Raw genomic sequence first — 24,381 nt, 5'->3', positions numbered from 1 at the left:
TCTTATCGGCACGAGGCTGCCTTCTTTGTGTAGCCAGTAGGTCTCTGAAAAGCTTTTCAGAACTAAGTCCTAGTTCTGGGAGATTTTCGTCTTTCCGAAGGTCTGCCTGTCATTGTGACTGGATTATCTGGCTGTTAAACCGTGGTCCCTTTAGTATGCCAACCCTCTGAAGAGATTGTGCCAGAAGCTCAAGAGATAAGCCAACAAGTGACTTTCTGTGAGTATAAATACCAGACTCCAGCCTGGCTCCTGAGAAAGACTGACTTTCCCATACACCAATTATGGAATCTGCAAACAGCTACGGGGGGCCCCCTCCATGCTAGAAACTGCCGGAACATTAGCCCCATGCAGGAGGACATCCATTAGAAGAGGATTTTAGAAGTTAGGCTGTTGAGTTAAGTGGATTTTCTTTTTCTGAGTTTGGCGTTGGAGACTTGGGAAAGTCGGGAGACAGACCAAAGACTAAGTATATTTCTGCTTCTTCGTGGGAGGGGGATTAGTGAAACATGAATTGTAAATAAAGAGGATTGAAAGGAAGAAATACTTACACATGATGAGATTACAGTTAATTGTGGTTTTCTTTTTCTCCTTTTTCATTTTTGCCAATTGTTAAACATTACTGGCATGATTAAAATCAAATGAGAGTGAAAATATTGCCTGTGTTATTTATAATGCATCAGCTCTCGTCAGATAAATACCCAGCCAATAGTGGCTTCAGTCAAAAAGACATGAATTGTTCCTCCACAGAAGATCTGGAGTTTTGTGGTTCTGTGACACTCTCTGTGATGTCTCATGGGACTCAGCCACTGTCCATCTTCTCTCTTTGTATCCTCTGTGTGTTGACTTTTCATCATCTTGGCCGTCACTTCATGCTGATAAACTTGCTCAAGAAGCTCCAAGCATTTCCCTGTGTCCCAAGCAGGAAGGAAGTAGGTGACAAAGTGGCTTTCATCTTAGAGTTTCCCCAGTAGATATTCCTCCCCTGGCTGCAAGAGAGGCCAAGGAAACAAGATTCTGATAAAGGGGATGTAGGTGGCCATGATTATCTGTGGCCAATCAGAATCCACATGCTGTGGATGGACGTGTTGTACTTCAACCAAATTCAAGGCAAGGAAAATGGGGGATTCACGGATGAGCGGACAGGTAGGAATGTCAACCCCTGCCTTCATCATCCACCACATTGACAGCCCTAAAGATAACTCGGTCTCCTGATTAGCATTTGGGGCTCTTCTATGGTGGGTCAATATCCGTATCCATATCGAATATCCATAAGGAACATGGCATGACATATTTTGATCCTGATTCTATTGGCTCAGCTTTTGACACTTCACACAGTGCGGCATACTAGAGCACCCTGATTAGGCATCTTCTCTCACTTTCCACCCTGAACGAAGACAGTGCCCGCAGCGGGTTCCCTGTCGACTTGGGCTATGGTCTTATTCAACAGCCGTAAAACACTAGGAGGGCGGTGTTGCTTCTTGGGTCTGGCGAGTCCCGTTTGTATAAGGCTGTGAATTTGCTCCTTCTCATTTTGTTTAGGTGCGTCAGTTCCCGCTTCACACTACATGCTTGTGAATCCACCTCAACGCACGAAACAACAGCAAATCAACAGCGACGCCCTCCCTCCACCAGCCCCAGGAGGCTGCTCTCCAGGGGCTCCATAATGCAGTTATATCTGAACCCAGCAACTTACACAGATGCAGGATGTATTTGGAACCATTTGTTTTTCCTTATATCAGATTACACAAATATGCCGCATAGGTTGCGTCTTTGCTCCTAAAGCGCTGCGTTAAATCACTTGTCACTTTTATCAACTGTTTAATAGCCATTCTTCCTTTTAATTCAATTAAGAACCTCTAAAAGACATGCTATATATGATAATGCTTCGTAATCTCCTTTTAACTTGTCATTACTTACCAGTTCCTTAATCTCAGTAGCTACTCTATTATCGCCTGAGCAGGGTCTGTTTTGTTAAACTCTCCAAAATTCTTGAGACAGTCTTCACTCAATATCAGAACATACACAAAGTGTTCGATAAAAAACAGCTAGTGCTATTATTAATGGTATGACAGTCATTCCTTTATTCACTCGACAACTCTGCACTGAGCATCACCTATATACAAGGCCCCGTGTCCACCAGTCAAGAGAGAAGGCACATGTGTTTAGACTAAAGTTAATCTAGCCCAGGTTTTGAGATGCCAGGAGAATGCACAGAGGCTTGGGGAAGGACAAGGTAAGTTTAGACGTGTCACTTCAATACCCAGAGCTTCCTTTTAATGAATTTAACTTTGGAGTTATATAAAAATAGATCAATTTCTCTTTTATGTGTGTAGTCTTGGAATTTAACCTCTCAAGGAACTGTGTCATCCTGGGAGAACAGGAAGCGACACTACGATGTGCTGCCACCAGATGGCAATTGATACACTGCAAAGTCAAAACTAGCGGCCCCAGCCCCTGAGTCACCAACCATATGCCTTCAATATTTTTAACATTGATAATAGCAATATTGGCTGAAATGTATTATGAAGTGTTTATTTCACAGATACTTCGCATATATGACTTATCTGATCTACCTAAGACTCTGTTGAGGAATTATCTTTATTAAATACCTGAGGAAAAAGAGATTCAGAGAGTTCAACTAACTTCCTCAAAAAAAATCTTAAGTCAACACTGGAAATAGACTCCAAATCACGTGCCTTTTATATATAGATTTTTTCAGGTTTTTTCCACTTTTCAACATTTTAGGTAATAGGATTCTTATTTAAATAAATAAACGTAAATATTTCTAAGTCTTAACTTTAATATTATATTGAGAGAAAGCTTTCCAAAAAGGAGAAGGTAATAAAAATAAAATTTTGTCTAGATTGGTACTTTCTCACTAATTCTTACTTTATTTTCTATTATGGTTTCGAAGAGAGAAAACATATTTTTTTGACCTTTTCTTTTATCTACCAGTTTTGACATTGCCCCCTCCCAGGTGTGTACTACCCATACTGTGCCCATATTCCCCTGCCCTACATTCCCTCTCAGAGCCACAGGTGTCTCTACCATCTGTCCCTGTCTGAGCCACTGAAGGAGAGAGGACACCTGTCACACGCTTCACATTGAATTGCTACACGTCCACTGATGAGGGAGGAACCACCAGGAAATGCAAAGGCAGAATGGAGTCTCAGAAGCTCTGCACTCATCTCTCTTCCATGTGGCCAATGTCAAGAGCAAGAAGAAGGACTATGTAAAAAGTCCCTCTGCTGAAAATACAAAGACCCCACTGGGGACTCATTTTTTTCTCCTTCACAAAGAGGTGACGTTTCACTACCCTCAGAAAGAAGGTAGAAACTTTCTCTGCCCAGAGGTGTCCAAGATGATTGACACTGGTTACTAATTGAAACTTAAATATGGCATTCACTTCTGTCATTCTAGAAATGCCACACGCATCACGGACCTCTATGAACTGGCCATGTGCAAGACAGCCTCAGACTTTACTCACAAGATGATGCTAAGGGCTCTCCAGTGGAACATGGTAGAAACAAACCTTTTTAAACAAGTCTTTCCGAAATGCACGTAAAGCAACCTTGCATGCCCTCATTCATGTGTCTAAGCCCCTCCTTGGGCAATTTCAAACGTTAGCAGCACAGACCTTAAAGACAACGAGTTCCATGTATTCACTGCCCACTGGGCAAAGCAGTTCTACCTATTACTTGTCCTTCAATTAGACACTTGAGCGAGCTGGAGGGTGCAAAGAAAGATCAAAGGGTCTAATCATGGGAATATTTCTAATTCTAATTTCAATCAGCTATTAGTACCCAAACTATTATTTATGTGGCTGTGAAGGAAAAATGAAAATGATTTAACTTTGTGGATAAACACTGATTTTTTAAAACTATTTAACAATATTTAGCCTTGTCAGCATGCATAAAAGAAAAATTTTACGTTCATAATATCTATGGGGATAAAGTACACTCAGGTTAAATAGACTATTTTGAGCTAATCATAAATAATATGAACTATCAAAAATGCAATTCACATTTAATTACATCTCATCACCAATCTTTCTTAACAGCCGTGTGAGCCATGGAATGAGGCAGAGAACACCCAGCTGTAAAGCAGATCCAGCGCACTAACATTCACTTCGCAGGTGTATGTCATTGATGCATTCGTTCTTTCAATATTTTGACAAAGGTGGATTTAGGGCTAAGTATCAAGCATTTTGCTAGGTTTATTCATATTTGTTTTATAAGTTTGCATAGGTTAGCATCATCATTTTCAGAAGAGAAAGCTGACAATTATATGGTTTAAGTAATTAGCCCAAGAACACTTCCATCATAAAGTCTGAATCTTGATTTGCAGCTTCCTTTGCCACCAAACACCTATAACTTCAGTGTCCACTTTGCTCATTGCAAACGGCATTAAAATGGAGTCTTGGCAAATCATTCACTAGGGTTTTCCTTCTTTCCTCCCTCTTCCCTTCACCAATTTTTCCTCCCTTCCTTCTTTCTTCCTTCATTCCATTCTTCCTTCTTCCTACTGTTTCTCTTTTTCTTTATTTCTTCTTCTCTCTACTTAAGCATGCATGAAGTAGGTGACTCTTCAAAACCAGGCTGAACTTAGGTCTTCAATGGGTCTTCCTTCCTGTCCCATTTCTTCTTTGGAAATACAACAGCTTGAATAAACAAGCGTATTTTAGGTTGATATTTTGCCTACACGAAGCAAAACATTGCTACCTGTTGAAAGTCTTATTTTAAAATTCCAGGTCTACAATATACTTGGTGATAATCGCCTGACTCTCAGAGGAAAGTTTTGGCGGGGGTCCATAATTGGCAGCCATCAGCATAGAGACAGTAGATGAAAAAATCATAAGAATAGGCGAGCTGCCGAGAGAGAGAGTGTATGCATTGAGAAGACCAGTCAGCCAAGACAAAAAATAACCAACCAACCAGCCAACCCACAATTCAGCAAAACCTTAGGGAGCAGACTCATGTAAATGGGAAGTGGAGGTGGTGGAACCACACAGGAGCAAGAGGAGGGTCCAGGAAGTCCTAGAAAGTCCTAGTGGTTAAGAAAACCTCAGGAAACAAAGAAGAATTGTGTATAAAAATAAGTACGTTAAATTTGAATTATCAGGGTCTACGTTTAGCCTAAATCAACGCATAAAAGTAGCCCAAGAATGACAGCAGCCCATTTGCCAACCACAATGCCCACTGGATTGTAGATTCTCGCCTCCAACACTAACGTGGATAAAGGACTCCAGCACTCATTGCAGACTGGCTGATTCTGAGCCCTGGGGCAAAAATAACGTCAGGAGGGGCCTGCAACTCGCTGATGTTGTCAGAAAGCAAGAATATTTTTTCAACATAAAAGGAATTCTAAAGGAAAAGAGAACTTTAATTAAAGGCTCTCACTGGTCCAGTGGTGAAAATCTTGAGAATTAAAAAACAAAACACTCTCATAGTAATGGCTTATGGTTAATTGAAAGAAATTGACTTTGTGAAAGGCAATGAGTTAATTACATTCAAAGGAAAAATTTGATTCAAAAGGAAAAATATAATAGGATATTTTTATTTGAATAAGTAGACAGTATTTGTACATGCGCATCCGTGTATGAATTTCATTTATTCTATTAATCATATGGCTGTGTGTGTGTGACTAAAGTAATTACACCAATTGTCTGGTGTTTTAGAATATGCTGAAATATAAGTACAGTAATAAGGTTTATAGCGATTGTAATCTTTATGTCTTCTGTCTGTTATTAGGGTCTATTAACTAATTAGAAAAGAATGGCTATTTCAAAATGCCATTTAATTTCTCTAAAGAAATTTAATGAATCTGATACTACATGTTCAAGGCCTTAACTATTTTAAGTCATATATGGCATATATATATACATACATTTATATTTATATCTTTATGTATTACCTAGAGAGTCTGGATTAACAGAAGCCCAATTTCATGCAGGAAGCTATCAACAGTGGCCAAACAGGACTGAAAATGTTCACCTGATGGCCGGGGGGACAGTGGCAGAGCAGATTTAGTCAACTGAGTGTTGAGGATGGAAGCCCGGAAGGTGAGCGTCATTGGGATGACCTGAGCAGCCAAGACTAAAGGGGCAGGCAGAGACGTGAGAAGTGTGCAGAGTCCCGGTGTGTGCTCATCGAAACATCTGGGAGAGCAGTGGCCCTGCCAGGAAGTAAGCACCCAGGAGTGATGCAGAACCAAACTGAGTAGCAAACGGATTAATCTGATCAAGGGCTGAAGTGCCCTGAGCGGGAGGCCTGAACCCGTGGTCAGAACCGGCCGCTACAGGACTGGTGTCCAGAGCCTCGGGCTGGGCGATCCCTCCTCTTAGAAGCAGGGTCCTCTCTATTAACCGACATGAGGACACTTAACAAGGCATGACGAGGCCATCCAGGTGGTGAGGAAAACTAGACCGTGCACCTGCTATGCCAGATGCCCCACCACAGCCAGAAGTCTCTAATCTATAAATAACCGTGTCCCACTGAGGAGGGAACTTCAACAATTTTGGGAGAATAAATTCCAATCTGCTTGGGATTCTAATCCTCAAGTTTTGGAAATATTAAAATAATATACTTAGTAGATCTTTAAACCCAAGAAAGCTTAGAATCAATACCAGAGATGGTGAATTGTATCAAACCTGCATATTTTATTTTTCTGTTAAAGAGTATTTGAAGAATTTTTTTATTTAAAGTGTTTATAATTGTTAAGCTAATTCACCACATCATATTACAGATTCACCATTTTTCCTAGCCAAAATACAATTTGAAATCAATTTTTGACTTTCAATTTTAAGTTGAAAAGGATAAGAAATCTATCTAAATACTGAAATTAAATTGGAATGTTAAAGAAAACTTGTCCATTTATTAGTTATATTAGCTTATTTAAATATACAAGACAGTTTTGTTTGTCAAAGGACCTTTGAATGCTTAAGAAGAAAGTAGATATATTAAATTTGCGAGTACAGTTTAAACTATAAAAAGAAATTTAATTCACTGGGCTTTTAAAGAGCTTCCTTAAAATAAATGTTAAAATGTATTAGTTTTGTAAATAGGATATTGGGATTTGTAAGCTAAATTTAAAGGTTTAAGGAAAATCTTGGGATTTGGAATTTTACTTTACTATTTTGATTATTAATTTAAAATCAAGTAGCCGCAGATAGTCTTTTCTCTGCATGGAAACAATCATAAAAGAAACAACTCATACCAGCAGAGTGGACCGAGATGGTACTGGGCAAGTGGACAGAGACCACTCCGGAGGCCTAGTGAGAGGGGAGAAGACAGACAGACCCATTCATTGTAACCGCAACTGGCACCACAGCCCTCCCAGGTTTCCCTCTCCTTGGAGGGAGAGCCATCTGATTAGGTGCAGCGGGTGCCGCGGAGGGATTCCGATGGGAAGGGGCCTCTCTTCCGCTGAGTTGGCCAGGACCAAAGGGAAGAAGCAGGCCCTTATCTCCAGCACAGCCCCGAGGCTCCCAGAAGTCACCAGCGTTCTCATGAAGAAACAGGGAAGCTAGGGCAGGCGTCCAGGGGCCAGGGACCCAGGTGACGGCAGTCCTACAACCCCCTACTCTGTCTCAAATCACTGAAATGCTGTGGCAACTCCTAGAGTCTTTCGCATGACCCAAGAGCCTAGTGAGGCGGAGCCCAGGATGTGGGTGGACCGCGCGGGCTCTGCTCAGGCTCCATCCCCACCAACCAGGTGACTCTGGTCAAGGGACTAACTTTCAGTTCTGCATCTGGAAAACGCAGCTAAAGAGAGAACCGACTTCATAGGTCCATTGTGAGAATTAAATGGAAAAAAAAATAATTGTAAAGTCCTTACATCAGTGCCTGGCACGGAGAAGGTGCTCAAAAGCTGGCAAACCTGAAGAAGAGCGGAAGTAAGAGAAAAACTTCCCAGGGAGAGAGGCTGGTTTCATTCCCGGGACCTCGGTGACTGCTGCTGGGCAGAATCGACATCCCATGGGCCTGGACGGGAGCCGCTAAGACTCAGTGGCAGCAGAATGGTCCCCATTTTCCTGTTCTCATCAAGGTCTCCCCACAGACCTGGATCTCAGTATTCCCTCCAGGCCCGTCTCCCCTTACCAAGGATGCTGAAGAGCTGGTTGCTAGGAGACCAGGTGAGAAGGCGCCAATCAGGTGATTCCCCTCTCCCAACAACTTAGCAGAGAGCAAGCTCTCATTTCTGCTCTTATAAAACCGCTACTTCTAAATTCCTTCCAAAGTCCCATTTCCAAGAAGTTAACTTCCTCTTCTCAACCCACGTAATTAACTAAATCCATTTCCAGTGCTCTTCACTCTTTGTGTAAATCCATGTTTCTATTTGTTATTGTTTGCTTTCTGTGTGAGGGACATCCTCAGGAACTATTTCAGCTTTTGTATATCTGAAAATGTCTTTATTTCACCTTTGTTTTTTGAAAGACATTTTTGCTGGGTATATAATTTTAGGCTGGCTGTCTTCCCTTTCAGTACTCAGAGCTGTCGCTTCACTGTTTTCTTGTTGCACTAATTCCCACGGGACATCTTCTAGCATACTTAACTCTGTTCCTTGGAACTTGATGTTTTTATCTGAAGAGTCTTTTTTTTTCCTCTGGCTCTTTTAAGACTTTACCACTGGTTTGACCAATTTGATTATGATTATGACGTGTCTTGGTTACTTTTCTTCAGTGTATATCTTTCCTTCTTTTTCTTCATCCTCCTCTTCCTCCTCCCTCTCCTCCATATTCTTCCTTATTGCTGTCAGGTTCGTTGAGTTTCTACGATCTCTGGGATTATTTTGACCATCATTTCTTAAACTACTTTTCTGCCCCCTCTTCCTCCTTTCCTTTGGGGACTCTGAATATATGTATATCAGGCTGCTTGATGTTGTCCCACGGCTCACTGATGATCTGTTTATTTTTTTAAATTTCTTTCCTTCTGTGTGTTTCATTTTGGATAGTTTCAATTGCTGTTTCTTCAAGTTTACTATTTTTTCTTCTTCAGTGTCCAATCTGCAGTTGTTCCTATCCAGTGTATTTTTCCTCTCACACGTATTCATTTCTTAAGGATTGATTTGGGTCTTTTTTAAATTATGTCTTCTGTGTCTCTACTTAATTTTTGGATCACATTTACATTAACTGCTTTATTCTATGCTTTTCTGCCAATTCTAATATTTGTGTCAGTTCTAGGACAGTTTCAATTGCCTGAATTTTTCTCTTCCTATGGGTTATACTTGCCTGATTCTTTGTATGCCTGATAATTTCTGGTTGGATGGCAGATATTATGACTTTCCTTCTTGATACTGGACATTTTTATATTCCTGTAAATATGCTTGAGCTTTGTTCTGGGATGCACTGAAGTTACTTGGAAGCAATTTGATCCTCTTAGCTCTTGCTTTTAAGATTGGTATGGCAAGACTGGAGAGATGCTCAGTCTATGGCTGATTAATTCCTGTTAATGAGGCAAGACCCTCTGGGTACTCCACCCAATGCCTCCTTAACGATGAGGGTTTCCAGTCTGGCTGGTGGGAACAGCACTGTTCCCCGTACTCTGTGACTGCTGGGCTCTGTTATTTCTTGTCTTTTCATCTGGTTCTTTCCAGCCTTAAGTCATTTCCTTCCAAGCAGGTACTGATCAGGACTGGATACCCAGAAGGTGCCTGCCTCAGATCTCCAGACTTCCCTCTGTGGGCAGCCTTGTCCTCTCTCATACTCTGTCTTGCAAACCCTAGCTGCCTCAGTCTCCTGAGACCCTCCGTTCTGTCTCCTCAACTCAGGGAGTCTGGCTATGCCCCCTCTCCCCGCATTGTGTGGTGTCCCAGAAACTCTCTAGGGGGGTAAGTGGAGTAACCAGAGGACTCGCAATGTCTGTTTCTCATCTCTCAGGGGTCAGCGTCCTTCCTTGCTTGATATCCAGTGTCTTGAAAACAGTTGTCTCATGTATTTTGTTTTTGGTCGTTTCTGGTGGGAGGGTAAATCCATTCTTGTTACAGCATATTGGAACTTTAATTGAAATTTCCGTGTCCAGTTTTGGTCACTTACTAAACCAAGTCTGCATGTCCCTCATGTTCACTGAACGCTCAGCCATTCTGCCAGGCGTTCTGCTTTGTTCTCGTGAGTGTTTCCTGTACCCCAGGCACCAAACTAAGCGCTCGGTATTTATTAATGCATTTAAATCTCGAAAGTTGTTTGAGGTGTATACAGTTATTTTAATATTTGCATTTTGCACACAAAGAAATGGGATTAAGGGGGTAAAGAAATATGCACAAAGAGCACAGCTTGTGAGTGATGGAAGCAGGGCTTGAACTCAGACCATCTGCGTCTGGTGCTGCCCTCCCGGCCCAGGTGGAGTGTATTGACCGCGATTAGAAACTTATTTCCAAGGCAATACCCAATGGTGATCTTTCTAAACAACAAATCTCGTGCTCCAGTGTCAAATATTTAAGCCTGTCTCAGGCAGAACACTGAGCAAGGCAAAGCTGCAGATCTCCTTTCCTATAAACAGAAGAGCAGTTTCCTGTCTTCACATGAGGATGGAGGAGCTGATTAACGCTCGTCGAAGACTCAGGATGAAGTGCTGAAGGAGGAGATGGGAGATGTTGGATAAGACCTCCCACAGTATGCTCTTCACTCCATAGGAAGATCTTCTGGCTGCGTACATGGCTTAGCAGAAGGAACAGGAGGGGCCGGGACCCGGGGAAGGAAGAGACGCAGAGTGCTTTGGAGGCCCTTCCCCGAGATCCGAGATCCAGGCATCCATGTGGTGCTTACCACGCGCTGTGCCAGTACTTAACATGGTGAGGTATCTCCCTCACAACGACCCCAGGAAATGGGCACTCTGAATACCGTCACATCAAATATGGCAAGTCTGAGGCTCAGAGAGGTTGAGTGGATCAGCCAAGGTCACACTGTCAATAGGCGATGAAAGTGGAAGTCACACTTAGGCCATCTGGCTCCAGCGTCCCCATTCTTAAGCAATATCTTCCCCTGTCCCCCAAAGCACATTATGTGAATTAATCATTTAATCCTCCCAGCAACCCTATAAAGTGGGTACTATCACTCCCCAATGCGTAGATGAAGAAACTGGAGCAGGAAGAAGTTAACTAGTTTCGAGGAGGAAAAATTTCATCTGAACTTAATGTTGCCATTTATAACAACGATGGCAATAATAATAACCAACATTTACGGAACAAGCACTGCTCTAACCGCTTTGTCTAGATGAGACATATGAACTTAGGAAATCTTTTCAGTTACTCTGTGAGACTGATTCTTCACTTCAGCGTGAGAGGCCACCCAAGCACACACATTCCAAGTGGCTGCCGTAGGTCACTCGGGTGGTGAGGGGCAGAGCTGGCATTTCCCCCCAAGGCAGGCTGACCCTAGACCCTCACTCATGACCTCTCTGCCACACACACATGCACACACGCACAAACTTGCACACACACACACAAAAAAACATGCACACACACCATTATACACGCACTACACAAAAGCATGTACACACTCATATACACAAGCGCAATTAACGTACATATACACGCAGGTCCATTTGTACATACACATAAATATACATGCATGCACATGTATGTACTTCTACATGTGCACACAGGAACAAATATACATATATTCAACATGCATATAGCAACACATTCATACACATATTCAACACGCGTGCACATGTAATCACACAAAATATCATATTCAACTATATTCTTAACCACGCCACCATGATTCTAAGTGTTAAAAATTAAATCATGAATTCCTCCAAGCAGAAAAGTTGAGGGCCTGCACTCTTCAAACCACACATGTCAGATTTAGGGGCTTTAAAATGCTTCTGGAGCCGCTTTTTATTACCCCTCGCACGGAGGGAAACCTCCGCCAGCAGTAGTGAAAGCCTTGACGTGCTGCATTTGTGGAATGTGGGTTTGCTCTTTCTTTTTTTGTGTTAAAATAAAGTCCTCTGTGGACAGGCTGAGGCACAGGGACAGAGGAGCTATGACGTCATCAGTAGGATTGTCAGACACAGAAAATAATAACACAGGACACCTAGTTAAATTTGAATTTCAGATAAACAACAAACTTTTTAGTCTAAGTTTATCCCAAATTGCAGTCATTCCTGGATCTTATCTAGCAACTCTATTTTTAGTATAAGAATATCCCAAATTGCGTGGTATGTCCTGTACTTTATCGGGCCGCCCAGAACACGGGGCATGGGGCCTGAAATCTCACAGAGCTAGGTGACAGCTGCCACTCACTTCTTGCATTTGTGCCAGAAATGGAGTTTGGTAAACACAGGGGTCTCCTGAGCACGGCGTTCGGGCTTTGCAACCTCTGGCTTCCTCTGTTGGTCAACTTTATGCTACATCCTGTTCTGACAATTACAGGGAATTAATCTATAGGGACCCCAGGCCCCCAGGGAAAGTGGGTGCACTCAGGAGCAGGGGAGACACTCGTTTGTGATCACAGAGAATTGATTGGCTGGAAATTCACCCCCCCGAGATTCCTCTTTCCTGAGCAGCCGGAGTAAAATATTCTAATTCAAATGCTTCAACCTCAACCTGCTGTGGTTCATCAGACAACATTATTTCTTTATAAACAGGACAACGTGTTCATGAAATGAAGCACCTTTAGGGAAGTGAATTTTTCTTGATAAGATACCTAACATTTCATAATAATTCCCATCACTCTGCCTTCACCTGGTTGTGTGGACAGAACTATCTGATTATGGAGATTGCATGCAGTTGCTTAATAACAGAAGAGAAGTTTTAAATCCATCTGTTTTTCAGGGTAGAAATGACCTGATCTTAATATTTCTTTTTGGTGGAGGAGACTTTTTCTCAGCTAAGAATTAGGAAGAAGCAGCAGGATGAGAGGGCTGTGTATTGAACACCCCCAGCTGGTTTAACTCAACTCACCGAACAAATGTGATATTAAATGGGCTTCACCAAATACATCTTGGGAGAAAAACAAAGTCTTTTAGTCTCATATGATTTAATGGAATTCATGCACCACTGGTTTGTTATAAATTAAAGATTAGTGTAGTTTTTTGGTTTGGTTTGAAATACAAGGTGACAGAGACGAGTTCACTTTACAGACGTTCAGAGAAACTGTGTTAGGCTCACCCAAGCAGAAAGGAAGGGAGGGAGTTATTAAGGAAAAGGATAAAATTGGAGGCAGAAGTGATCTAAAAGAAGCAGGGATCTGCTAGGGTGTGACCAACAAGGAAGCCAGCAGAGCACACTCATGAACTTGCACGCCCTGGGGGCGCCCCCGCCAGGCTCTGAGTCTAAACATACTGGGATCATGGGCCAGGGCTGAGCAGGTCAGGGATCAAAGGATGAGCAACAGGCCGTTTCATATCTGCTCCTTCTCCTGGGTTCTCAGATTCGCATGGAGAAAGTTCAGACCAGAAATTTAAAGGAGGGCTCCAGGTGAAGACTATGGAAGTGGATACAGCGTGCCACATTGGAAGGCACAGACCCTCTCAGCCTAAGCCGGTGGCCCCCATGTGGGAATAGTTCTTCCGGTTTCAAGAGACTCTAAAAATCTAGATTTCTATGTGAAAATGTCCAATTTTTTAATCTTAGATACTAATGCAACTAAAGTTAAAAAACACAGTGTGGAACAAGAAAATAAGGCTGCAAGTGGGTCCAGACTATAGACCATTAATTTGTTATCTTTACATAGCTCGTGGTAGAAGGTATTTTTTACATAAGACTCAGGAGAGGCTGTGCTTGCAGTGTCAGTAGTAGGTGGGGATGGAGGCATCATAATTCTCCTTCTTCTAGAAAGTTCTGCTGTGATCCAGTGGTCTTGCAGCGGCTGCCGTAGGTTTTGAGCGTGGATTCTCTTCCCAGCCAGACCAAGGGACTTAGCTGCCTTCCTTGTGCCCTGAAGCTGCCCTGAGTTTTAACCTGCCTCCATTTTCCTTGTAATATGACTTTGAGCTGGTTTTCTGGATTATCTGAGTCTTCTCCAAGTGTCCTTGGAAAACAAGACAAATATTCCTCCTAGGCAGGAGTTTTTAAGCGACCGAAACAACTGAGATTCCACTCAACTTGGAAAAGCACATTTAAAAAGATGCTACGGACATGTTCAGTAATCTCTTGGCAGAATTTCCACTGCTGGGTTGGTGACGTTGACTTCCGCCCAGCCCACCTCCTTGTTGCCACGTTAACAACACACAGCATTTTAAAAGAACAGTGGGCCAAGAATCGTTAGGATTTGGTTTCATTTCCGACTATGTCAAACAAACACTAAGTCTAGGGGACCTTGGGTGTGTCCTCTTCCTTCTTCACCTCCCTTAACTGATTGCGCTGGTCACGGTTTCCAGATCTGTCACTCACAAACCGCCGTCACGGGATTCGGGATGGCTCTGAATCCCACGGCGTGATGGATTTTGATGTGCACTTGGTCAGGCTGCACTCCCCGGCTAGTCAATCAAATGCTAATCTAGATGAGGCTCTGAAGGTCTTTGGTGGATGCGATAGAAGTCTGCAATCAGGTGACTTTAAGTCGTGGAGATTGCTTTAGGTAATCTGGGCGGACCCATCCAATCAGCTGAAACCTTAGAAAGCAGAGCCGAAGCTTCCCAGGGAAAAGAAGGAATTCTGCCCGTGGGACAGGAGCTTCAGCCGAAGCCCCAGAGTCGTCTGCCCTTCCTGACGGCCTGCCCTGCAGAGTTCACACTTGCTAAGCCACCGCCTATTCTTGGCAATAATCTCTTCATATTTATATCCCTTTAGTTCTGTTTTCTGGTTGATACCTGCCTGACATGCCTGTATTATTGTTTAATTTATTTACATATTTATATACAATCACAGAAAGAAAACTTCCATAGACTTATTTAAAAAAACATTTATGTAGTTAAAGTAGGAGCTGGCATAATTTGATATATGAGGTGTGAGTTGGGGTTTCAACAAACCACAGATGGCACACTCAAATAAGACTCCATCAAAGAGGGCTTATTTACAAAGAAGCTAGTTACACAGGTTTAGGTGTGGGGTCGGGGAACCACAAGCACGGGCCCCTGGCTGACCTCGAGGGGAGGAGAGAGCCACCCCGGTCCCCCAGCCTGCCCCGTGTGGGCTTCCTAGTTCCCGCGTCCCCAGGGAGGCGCCCCCACCTCGATCCATGGTCACGGGTGGAGGTTGGGGGGACGTGCGAGGGGAAGATGCTGTTCAAGAGCAAGTGACAAGAGCTACACAACACGTTCTGCTCCCCGCATCGCCGCCCGTGACGGAGACCCTCTGAGGCTCAGCTGGGGCCTGAGAGGCATCCGGACAGACACACGCAGACGCACAGACAGACAGATGTGGAAGGGAAGGGCCCTGAACACAATCCAGGAACTGTGCTTCTGTCATTCTGCTTGGTCCGGGCAGCCCTCCCATTAAATAAGTTTGTAAAAACACTTCACAAGAGTCAACAGACTCGGAGAAATTCTGTAATACTTGTCTCTCGCCTCCTTTTTAAAGTAAGTTAGACACACACAAGAAACCCTGAAATATTATAGATAATGCTAAAGCTTTCCTTGACCTTTCCACCAACCCCTGCCGCTCCCCTAATTGCCCAGAAATAATCCCATTAGGGCCACCACATGCAATGCAAAGATTGGACACTGACCACCTCCAGGGGCACCATTCACACAGAGCCCTTAGGACCAATGCCACCAGCTGGAGTACTTTCTTTCAAAGCCATATGTATTCACACGTGCACATAGGTCACTGTATTAGTCAGCTCCAGCTGCTAAAACAAAAATACCGCAGACTGAGTGTCTTAAACCACGAACATTTACTTCTCACAGCTCTGGAGACTGGAAGTCTAAGATCAAGGTGCTGGCAGATTCAGAGTCTGAGGGGCCCCCTCCGGGTCATGCACAGCCATCTTCTTGCTGCATCCTCACAGGGCAGAAGGGGTGAGGGAGCTCCCTGGGGTCTCTCTGTAAGGGCACTAGCCCCATCCTGAGGATCCACCTCACGATCTGATCACCTCCCCAAGGCCCCAGGTCCTCCTGCCATCACCTCAGGGTTAGGTTTCAACATACGAATTTGGGGGACACAAATATTCAACCTTTAGCAGTCACCTGAGAAAAATATACATAGAAATACACCTATAGAAAGATATTAAACTACTATAAAATATATTTTTAAAACCACGAAAAATCTAAAAATTCTATAAAATGCAAAACCTCACAACTGTCTCTCTACAAATGCATATATAAATATACTTTTATAATTTAATTCATCTTCTACGAGATATATATATTTCCCAGTTGCTTTTCTTCACCACGATATGTTTGGGAAAAGTTTTCAGGTTGGAACTGAGAAGTCTCCTTTATTCCATTTGCCTGCAGCCCTGGTCTCCACGGTACAAATGAGCCGCTGGCTGGTCGTTCTCTTAGATTGCTTCCGATTATTATTGAGTTGCTTCCCCTCACCGTCTCATCAATCTATTCTTGCCACCAGAATTTCTAAAACTCAGCTCTGAGCATGTGCTTCCCCTGCTCGAAAACCTTCAATGGCTCCCCATTGCCTGCTGAATGAAGGTCTAGCTTGTTTTTCACCAGGCAATCAAAGCCTGTTAAATTCTCTCCCTCTTTCCACGTTATCTGTCTACACTGTCGTCCAATATTCCAGCCCCACCTTCAAAACACCGTGCATCGCGGACCATCTATCTACAGCAGACCATTTCTTGTTCATTACGTTGCACCTCCATTCCTTCGGTTTATATTGTTTTCTCCTCCTGGAATGCCTTTCTCCCCCAGCTGTCCTCCATCTTAGTCAGTTCTAACCCTGCCTGTCCTTTAAGATCACATGTCTTGTGTAACATAAAACTTGCCCAGATTCACCAATTTAAAATGAGTTTCTCTCCCATCTACTCATATTGGATTTGTTCTGAGTTGTGTTCAGTGACCTACTCTTGCAGCAGTGTTCACTGAGTGCCAGCTGTGAGTGGGGCACTGTGCCGGGCATGGGGATGTCTGGCCCCGGGCGCGCATCCTCAGTGCCCCAGCGGCCGTCAATGGACTTGTACTTCCTCTGCAAGACTCTAAGTCCCTCCTCCTCCTCAGCTCCCAGTCTGAGCTCTTCTCTGCGTGGTCTCTGTGCCACTTTCCCTCTGGCCCTCACCATCTGTCACCTGGATTCCGGGACCTGCCTCTCTCTGGTGTCTAGCATCCACCCTTCTCTTCCCCACGGTCAGGGAGAACCATCTACCACTTATGCTTTGCAACTTCATTGCTTCCATTTCTTAGCGTGGTCCATGGGTCCTGCTCTAGCTGACCCTTGCCTACTTGCACAGTGTGATGCCTCCCCCCTCCTGTCCTTCCATCCAGCTCAGCACCAAACTCCCATGCAGTCCTCTAAGCACATAGTGTGCCCCACCTCTGAGCCTTGACAATGCTGATCCCTCAGCTTGCAAAATCTTTTCCCAGCTTGTTCACCAGGCTATCTCTGATTCCTCGTTCAGGAATCAACTTGGTTCCCTGTCCTTGTAAAAAAGTTTCATGACACTCTTCCCACTCGCTCCACTTTGCCAGTGACATGGGACCTACGTCACACATTGTTCAACTCTTGCGTCCATACCAGACCCAAATCTGTGCTTGTCCCACATGATGGAGTATAATTTCCCACAGGACATCACCTTCGTGTGTTTCTGCTCTGCCCAGCACGATGCTAGAGACGAAGCAGGCGCTCAGTCAATGCTGATCATGTGAATGGATGGGTGAGGGGATGTCTCCACACCCCCACCAGTTTATGATCTCCATGAAGTCAGGATCTGTTGCCCTCATGTTATATAAATGAGCCAAAGATAGTCCCTGTAGATTGGCTCCTAGATTGCCTATTTCTTCACAGCAGCCTGGAACCCATTAGCTCAAAAACCCACTGGCACCAGACTCAAATTTTTATATGATCTATTGTTTTAAACAAAGCCTAAATAGCATATTTTTAGCCATTTAGAGCCTGCCTGCTTTGCATATTCCACAAAGCTGGACCAGACATCTGCTATCCATAGATGAGACAAACTCTGTAGCCATGAAGACCCCAAGCGGCTGCTGGCCTTGGGAGCTCTCTGACCCAGAACCCCCCACCATGCTGCTGAGAGCCATCGCCTGCACACACAAGCCCCTGCACAGAATGCCCTTGTTCTGCCCGCCTTCTGGGTAATGGCCCCGCAGCACCGCCTCTGGAGGGTTTCAGGCGGTGAGGGACTTCTGCGAAGCTGTCAATGTCGCCAAATAAGTCCATTGTCTGCTGCTGCCACCTTGTGGTCAGATATTTGTCCTAGATCAGTCCCCAAATCTCTCGAACTCACTACACCTCACTGGAGTGTCCCCAGGTGAGGACAATCTGTGGCCATCGCTATCTGTGAACTGGGAACACTTTTCCACTGTTCCAGCGTACAGAGCGGATGTGCAATTAATGCCTGTTGTGTGAACGAATGGATGGATGGATGGATGGGTGGGTAGTCGTGTCTCTCTTCACTCGTCTATGATCTCCATGAAACCTGGATCTGCTGTCCTCATTCGGGTGCCCCCCATTGAGAATCTTCTGTCATCATCCCCTGGAATGGCCAACTTCCACTGGCCAATTGTATACCATCAGTGCTTAATGAATGCTGCTAATTGATCAATAAGAAGACGAAACCACCTACATCCCAGTGAGCCCAGATTTTTGGCAAAAGAGCGTGAATGGAACTAGATTGTCTGAACCCCAACATCAGCTCCAGACCCTAAACATAGATACATAGACCCACGTGCCTCTCTCTGTCCTGTGGCCTCATGACTGTTACAAGAGGCCAGGGCCTCCCAGCCACAGAGTTAAGCCCCTCATTTGGTAAAATGTTAACTAAAACTCAGATGGGTTCCATGATGTTTCTGAGACCAGGAGTCAGTTAGAGAGGCAGGGTTGGAACCCCTGGCCCCAGGGCCCCCCCAGATGCTTTCTCACATGCACCCTAATGTTTCTATCATTTCATCTGGTTCTGTATACATCTTGGTGTCTGTGCATCATTCATTCAGCCACCATTGAGGGAGTATGAAGTCTGGGAATGAGGGACACCCAGGTGAGTGAGGCTCAGTTCCTACTGCTGTCTTCAGGGACCCGGCCGCCATTTGAGCATCACTTTAAGCATTTATTTCCAGCAACTTGTTCATTATTTTCAGACTTGATACATACAAAATAGGGCGCACCAGATGCTGCCAGAAAGCTTCCTTAAAACCAATGTGCAGTCTCTTTACATTTCTTGTTTATCCTGCTTTTCCCATGAGCCAAATGACTGTCAATCACGCTAAAACTTCTATCATCAAAAAAGGAAGCTTGATTTCTAGCATTTGGAAAAATAAAATAATATTGACCCCCTCTTATGCTCCTGACTTGAATTATATTCCAGTTACAGGAAGCAGAAACCTTCTAAAGGAGCCTTTGCATGTGTGTACACAATAGTATAAAGCGATGTCGCTGCAGTGGCCAATGCGTGTGAGAAAACCATTCCCAGGCAGGGCTGTTTCCCATTGTGTAGGGAGGCACTTTTTAACTTTGCATTTGATCAATTAGGCTTTGTGTTTTTAAGCGTTAGGCATTATCTATGGGCACAAATGAAAAGAAGGTGTCAGTATCTGAATGCCCAGGGCAGAGAGGAAAGATGAACTTGTGCTGTGTTGTAGGATCTGACAGTTTGAATGGCCACCAAGATCAACCCCAGGAGAACTGCGGCCAACCACAGACACAGGTTTGAATCAATGAGAACTTGGAAAAGCATTGCAGATGCCACATTCCTGCTTCACCTAGCTTCCAGCTGTGGGCCTGCTTATACGACAAAACATGAGAGACTCATTAAAAATAGAAAGTCCCGATCTGATTCTAACTGGAGTCACCCATGAAACTTCACGCTCTATTCTCTCAAGAACATGCTTTGATCTAGCGAGCTGTGCCCTTGAAGGAGGCTTTGTTGGCTGAGGCAGCTTTTGGCTCTGACCCACAGAGTTAATGTGGGTGAAGTCCGTTTTCCTCTCTGTGGATATTTCAACTTGATGAGCAGAGGGGGTAATTATTTCTCCCTTCAGATTGAATTAACAGTTTTAAAAAGATGTCACTTTTGTCTTTGCATGAGGAAAATCAGCTCCCTCATTATCCTTGAACCTTGGGACCCTTTCCCATAGTGTCTTTGCTGGATTTCATTATTTAAAGGTCCCCCGCTGCATTAACACAGGAGAACCATCTGGATGGATAGATTCCAAGAGGGGCTTTGGCAGGAAGTGAGGACTTAAGATCTCCACAATACCGAGGAATATAGGCAGAAGTATACATAGTCAACACAAAAGTCATACAGGAACCAGGAATCTGTTGTAGAAACTTCCAGAATTCAATTTAACGTGGTAGGTGATTTGGGATATAGGAAAAGAAGAGAATGAATACACAGGGGCTTTTGCGTCAATTCACTTAATAATTTAAGTATAAACCTTACATCAAAGTTTATCGAAAGGTATTTCTGCACCTGCTATTTTATCTCTAGCCACCAAACAACACGCACACCATTAACATCTTAGGTGTGACAGATTCCCAGTCACTGGGTGGTGAGGGAAGAAAGAAAGAAACCAACAAACAGAATTCAGAGGAGACACAATCTTCCCCTTGTGGACACCAGAAAGTTAGAAATGATTTGGGCACGCCTGCATTCGGGGGAAAATTAAATGGCTAAGTGACCTTCAGAGGTCCCCAGGAAACTCAGCTTCCCCCAGACCTGTTCTTTAATGGGAAGCACCAATGTGCCTTCTGGCAGCACAGCACTTGTCACAGTAGATCAGGCATGTGCTCGTAAAAGTGTCTTAGTGAATTCCATCCCAGGCCATATGGCACCCATGAGCGAGTGGCCTTTTCCTCACCCTGGAGATGAATCTGCCAACAATCCGGATTTTCTACCTCTAAGTCTTGTTTGAGTGACATTCAAAGACCCAGGGAATCATGGGAGTCAACCCCACCATGCCTGTATCGAAAGGGAAAAGAGAGGTTGCTCAGCCCAGATTTCTCAGTTGTGATGTGAACACATATAAGTGTGTGGTGTCCAGTGAGAGGGTGTGTGCTCCCCAGGAATCCTCCCTGAGAAAAGCCCCCAGCGCTATGAGGTATTGTCACAATGACATTGTTTTGAGCAAGGAAGCAGTCTGGGGAAGACGCTTCATCCTAAATCCAGCTTGGTTGTTACTGGATTTGGAAATTTATGAGGTCAACTGAACCAAATGATAAAAAGGAGAGAGACAAAGTCATTCAATACAGACTTTGTCATTACAGATTCTCTGAGGGTTCAACCTCACAATTTCAAGCTGCGCAGATTTGCTATGAACATGGAATTTCAAAATCCCATGAAAATGCTGTCCAGGGATTAGCTGCATCACGGATATGCAGCTACAGGCACAAAGAAGCAATGACGACGGCCCTAACGGACTGTCAGTGGGCCCCGTGACCTCGACCACATTCTCACCAACGCATGTCTCAGCCATTCTCAGATGACTCAGACATGAAAGTGATGCCCTTAGAGACACTGAGCTCGACGAGTCCCAAGGTGATGATGAAGACATTGATGTCAAAGATGCTTATGAGGAATGTTAATTGAATTCGTGGAATGTGAGTGCAAGCATATAAACGAATGTGTTATTTTACGTATGTGGCTTTAAATACATATGTAGACCCAAGTAAATTATCAAAATATATATTTGACTTTATCTATATCTCAAAAAGTGTATATATTTAAGTTGACAATAAGAACTTTTTAAAAAAATATTTTCAATGGAAAACTGTGGCTGGTCACCTTAGGTTTGGGGTTACGTTAGAATGGGGATTTTGTTAAAAGTTGTGTGTGCCCATTGGAAATGTGTCAAATATTTGAGTGATGTGTGGAATGTCAAATGCAGGAGACAAGCGAGGCTGGTGAACATGGTTTGAATAAGGCTGCAAGTGTGACCCAGAGACTGGATTTAGCTCTCAAAAATTATTTTTTCGTTCTTTTCAGTGTCTTAAAATTTTACATTAAATTACATTAAATTTACATTAAATTTTACATTAAATACAGGATAATTAGCTCTCAATAAAATAACTGAAGATGTGATAACTGAGTCCACATTCCCACATAGTAGCAATCGGCTATTGCCTTATGGGAGTCAGCTTCCCTCATTTGGATTACCTGCCCCTGGCTCTTGTGGACAGTTGGGTTTGTGACTTCAGGTCTCATCACGTTCTCTATTCTTTTTTTCTTTAGTTTAAATAAATTAATTTATTAAACAAAAACAAAAACAAAGAAACAGTTCACTCATACTCTCTACTAAGTTCTTCAGGACCTGTGAGTTTCTGGGCCCGGTTTAGAACCTTGACCCTATAAGCAGGACGCACAACTGGAGACTCCGAAATGTGTTTCCACTCGTTGGTATGCGAAATTTTATTTAAAAATAAATGTACTTTTCATTACATGAAAAATGTCCTTGTCCTCAGAGTACGGAGTTGAGTTGACCACACTACTGGAATTGTATTATGTTGTAATCACTGGCTTATGAAAGGTCCATTTCTTTTTTAATTATTTCTTTTTAATATTCAGTCTTCAATTCCACTCTTATTCATTTTCTACTCGTAGGTACCACCCTAACATGTTTTGATATTTGTCCAGAAACATCTATATTTCCTTGTAAAATTCGTTATGATATTTTATGAATACGTATTTTTTTCTAAATATATGTCACTATGCCCTCATCTCGTTCTGCTTCTAACATCATCCTCTCAACACTGTTTTTGACCTGTCCATGCCGTTTATAATTTTCTGTGAATGCTTTCAAGCTGCTCACCTCGACCTGAACACACACTGGTAAGTGTCTGTAAGATCGTCCTCACAAGTTATTTCCTGAGTTCTGAATGAATGAGTTATGGTTGAAACACCAGTCTAGACTAGGACTGATCCCTCACTTGCATCCATTCTGAATTCAGTTCTCTTTGGCCTCTAAGGGCAGCTCAGAAAAACTCTCTCTTCTCCCCAGTTCTGAAGGATGCCTCGATGCCTGATTTTAAATACTCCAGGTGAAACGTATGTCATCTCTCCGAGGCAGTGTTTTTGCTCACTGTGTGTCTGTTACCAAGAATGACTTTCCTTCCCGCTTGACACAAACGTCCTTCACGGCCCAATTCAAAATTCACCTCCCCCAAACACCCAGGACCTCTTCACAACCTGTGGGAAACCCAAGGCTCCCACCCCTGCCAAAGGGTCATCGTCCACGTTGCCTGTGTCTGCTTTAGACAGGGCTGTTTCTATGCACGCCGCGTCCTTCTCCTAGAACAAGAGAAATTCCTGGCTGTGTCTTAATTCATCTCTGATCCCCTTTACCTGATAAGGACTTATCTGAAGATGTTCTGGGAAATTTTGCTAAAAATAAAAATCACGCTTATCAGATGAGAACCATAGGGCAATTTGCACAGTCTTCCTTCCCTCCTCGCTTCCAAATGTGACTTCCTCAAAGCAATGATGTCTTTTGCATAATATAATTAAACACATACACAGAATTGCATGTGTGTGTGCTTTCATATCTGCCACGGCAGGTGTGTCTCCTTACAGACATGGTATGTCTGATGGCTTGAGCAGACAAGGCTTGCAGCCTGGCGCTGGAGCTTAGATCACAGACATGGGACATTTCTTTTCTCCATAATGGGATTACAAAGGAAAGATAAAATAATGCCTGGGGTAAACCCCAAGAAGAGCAACATGACGGAACCCTGGGTCCTCAAAGCGGTTTGCCTGACGATCAAGAGGCACGCTTTTGTCTGTGGCTAAGAATATAAAAGTAGGACAAACTACAGGAGATCAATTTAAATCATCTGAAGCTACAGGAAAGACGTTTTCTGAGGTCCTTTTGAAATGGGATAATTTGTTTCTGCCATGGCCTTTTAATAAAGAGAAATAGAGGGCACCTTCCTTTGTAATACCCCCTGCTGGATATCCCACTTTACACGAATGTTAACCTTTGAACCAATTACAAGCAAGTGAAATTGTTTTATTTAAGAACATGGATATGAGTTAGAGTTATTCTTACGTATATGATGAGTTCACTAAAATAAAGCAATTTAAAAAGTGTGTCTTGGGGCTGGCCCCGTGGCCGAGTGGTTAAGTTTGCGCGTTCCGCTGCAGGCGGCCCAGTGTTTCGTTAGTTCGAATCCTGGACGCGGACATGGCACTGCTCATCAGACCACGCTGAGGCAGCGTCCCACATGCCACAACTAGAAGAACCCACAACGAAGAATGCACAACTATGTACTGGGGGGCTTTGGGGAGAAAAAGGAAAAACTAAAATCTTTCAAAAAAAAAAAAGTGTGTCTTATCCATTAACTCACAGTGCTGCTTGAAAAGTAATTCCTACT

General features: G+C 43.5%; 1 long non-coding RNA gene across 2 annotated transcripts in view; it reads right to left on the bottom strand.

Annotated features, from left to right (window-relative positions):
- Nucleotides 1-8,109, bottom strand: part of LOC111774547 (uncharacterized) — a 48,851-nt gene extending 40,742 nt beyond the window's left edge. For both annotated transcript variants that reach the window (XR_011421116.1, XR_002809540.2), the window contains exon 1: nucleotides 7,837-8,109. This is a non-coding gene — a long non-coding RNA (uncharacterized lncRNA). The remainder of the gene's footprint in view (nucleotides 1-7,836) is intronic.
- Nucleotides 8,110-24,381: the final 16,272 nt, after the last annotated feature.

Source organism: Equus caballus, chromosome 8 (genome assembly GCF_041296265.1).
Source record: "Equus caballus isolate H_3958 breed thoroughbred chromosome 8, TB-T2T, whole genome shotgun sequence".
NCBI lineage: Eukaryota > Metazoa > Chordata > Mammalia > Perissodactyla > Equidae > Equus > Equus caballus.
Note: the sequence above shows the minus strand (reverse complement) of the source record. Positions and strands in the feature narration are given on the sequence as shown.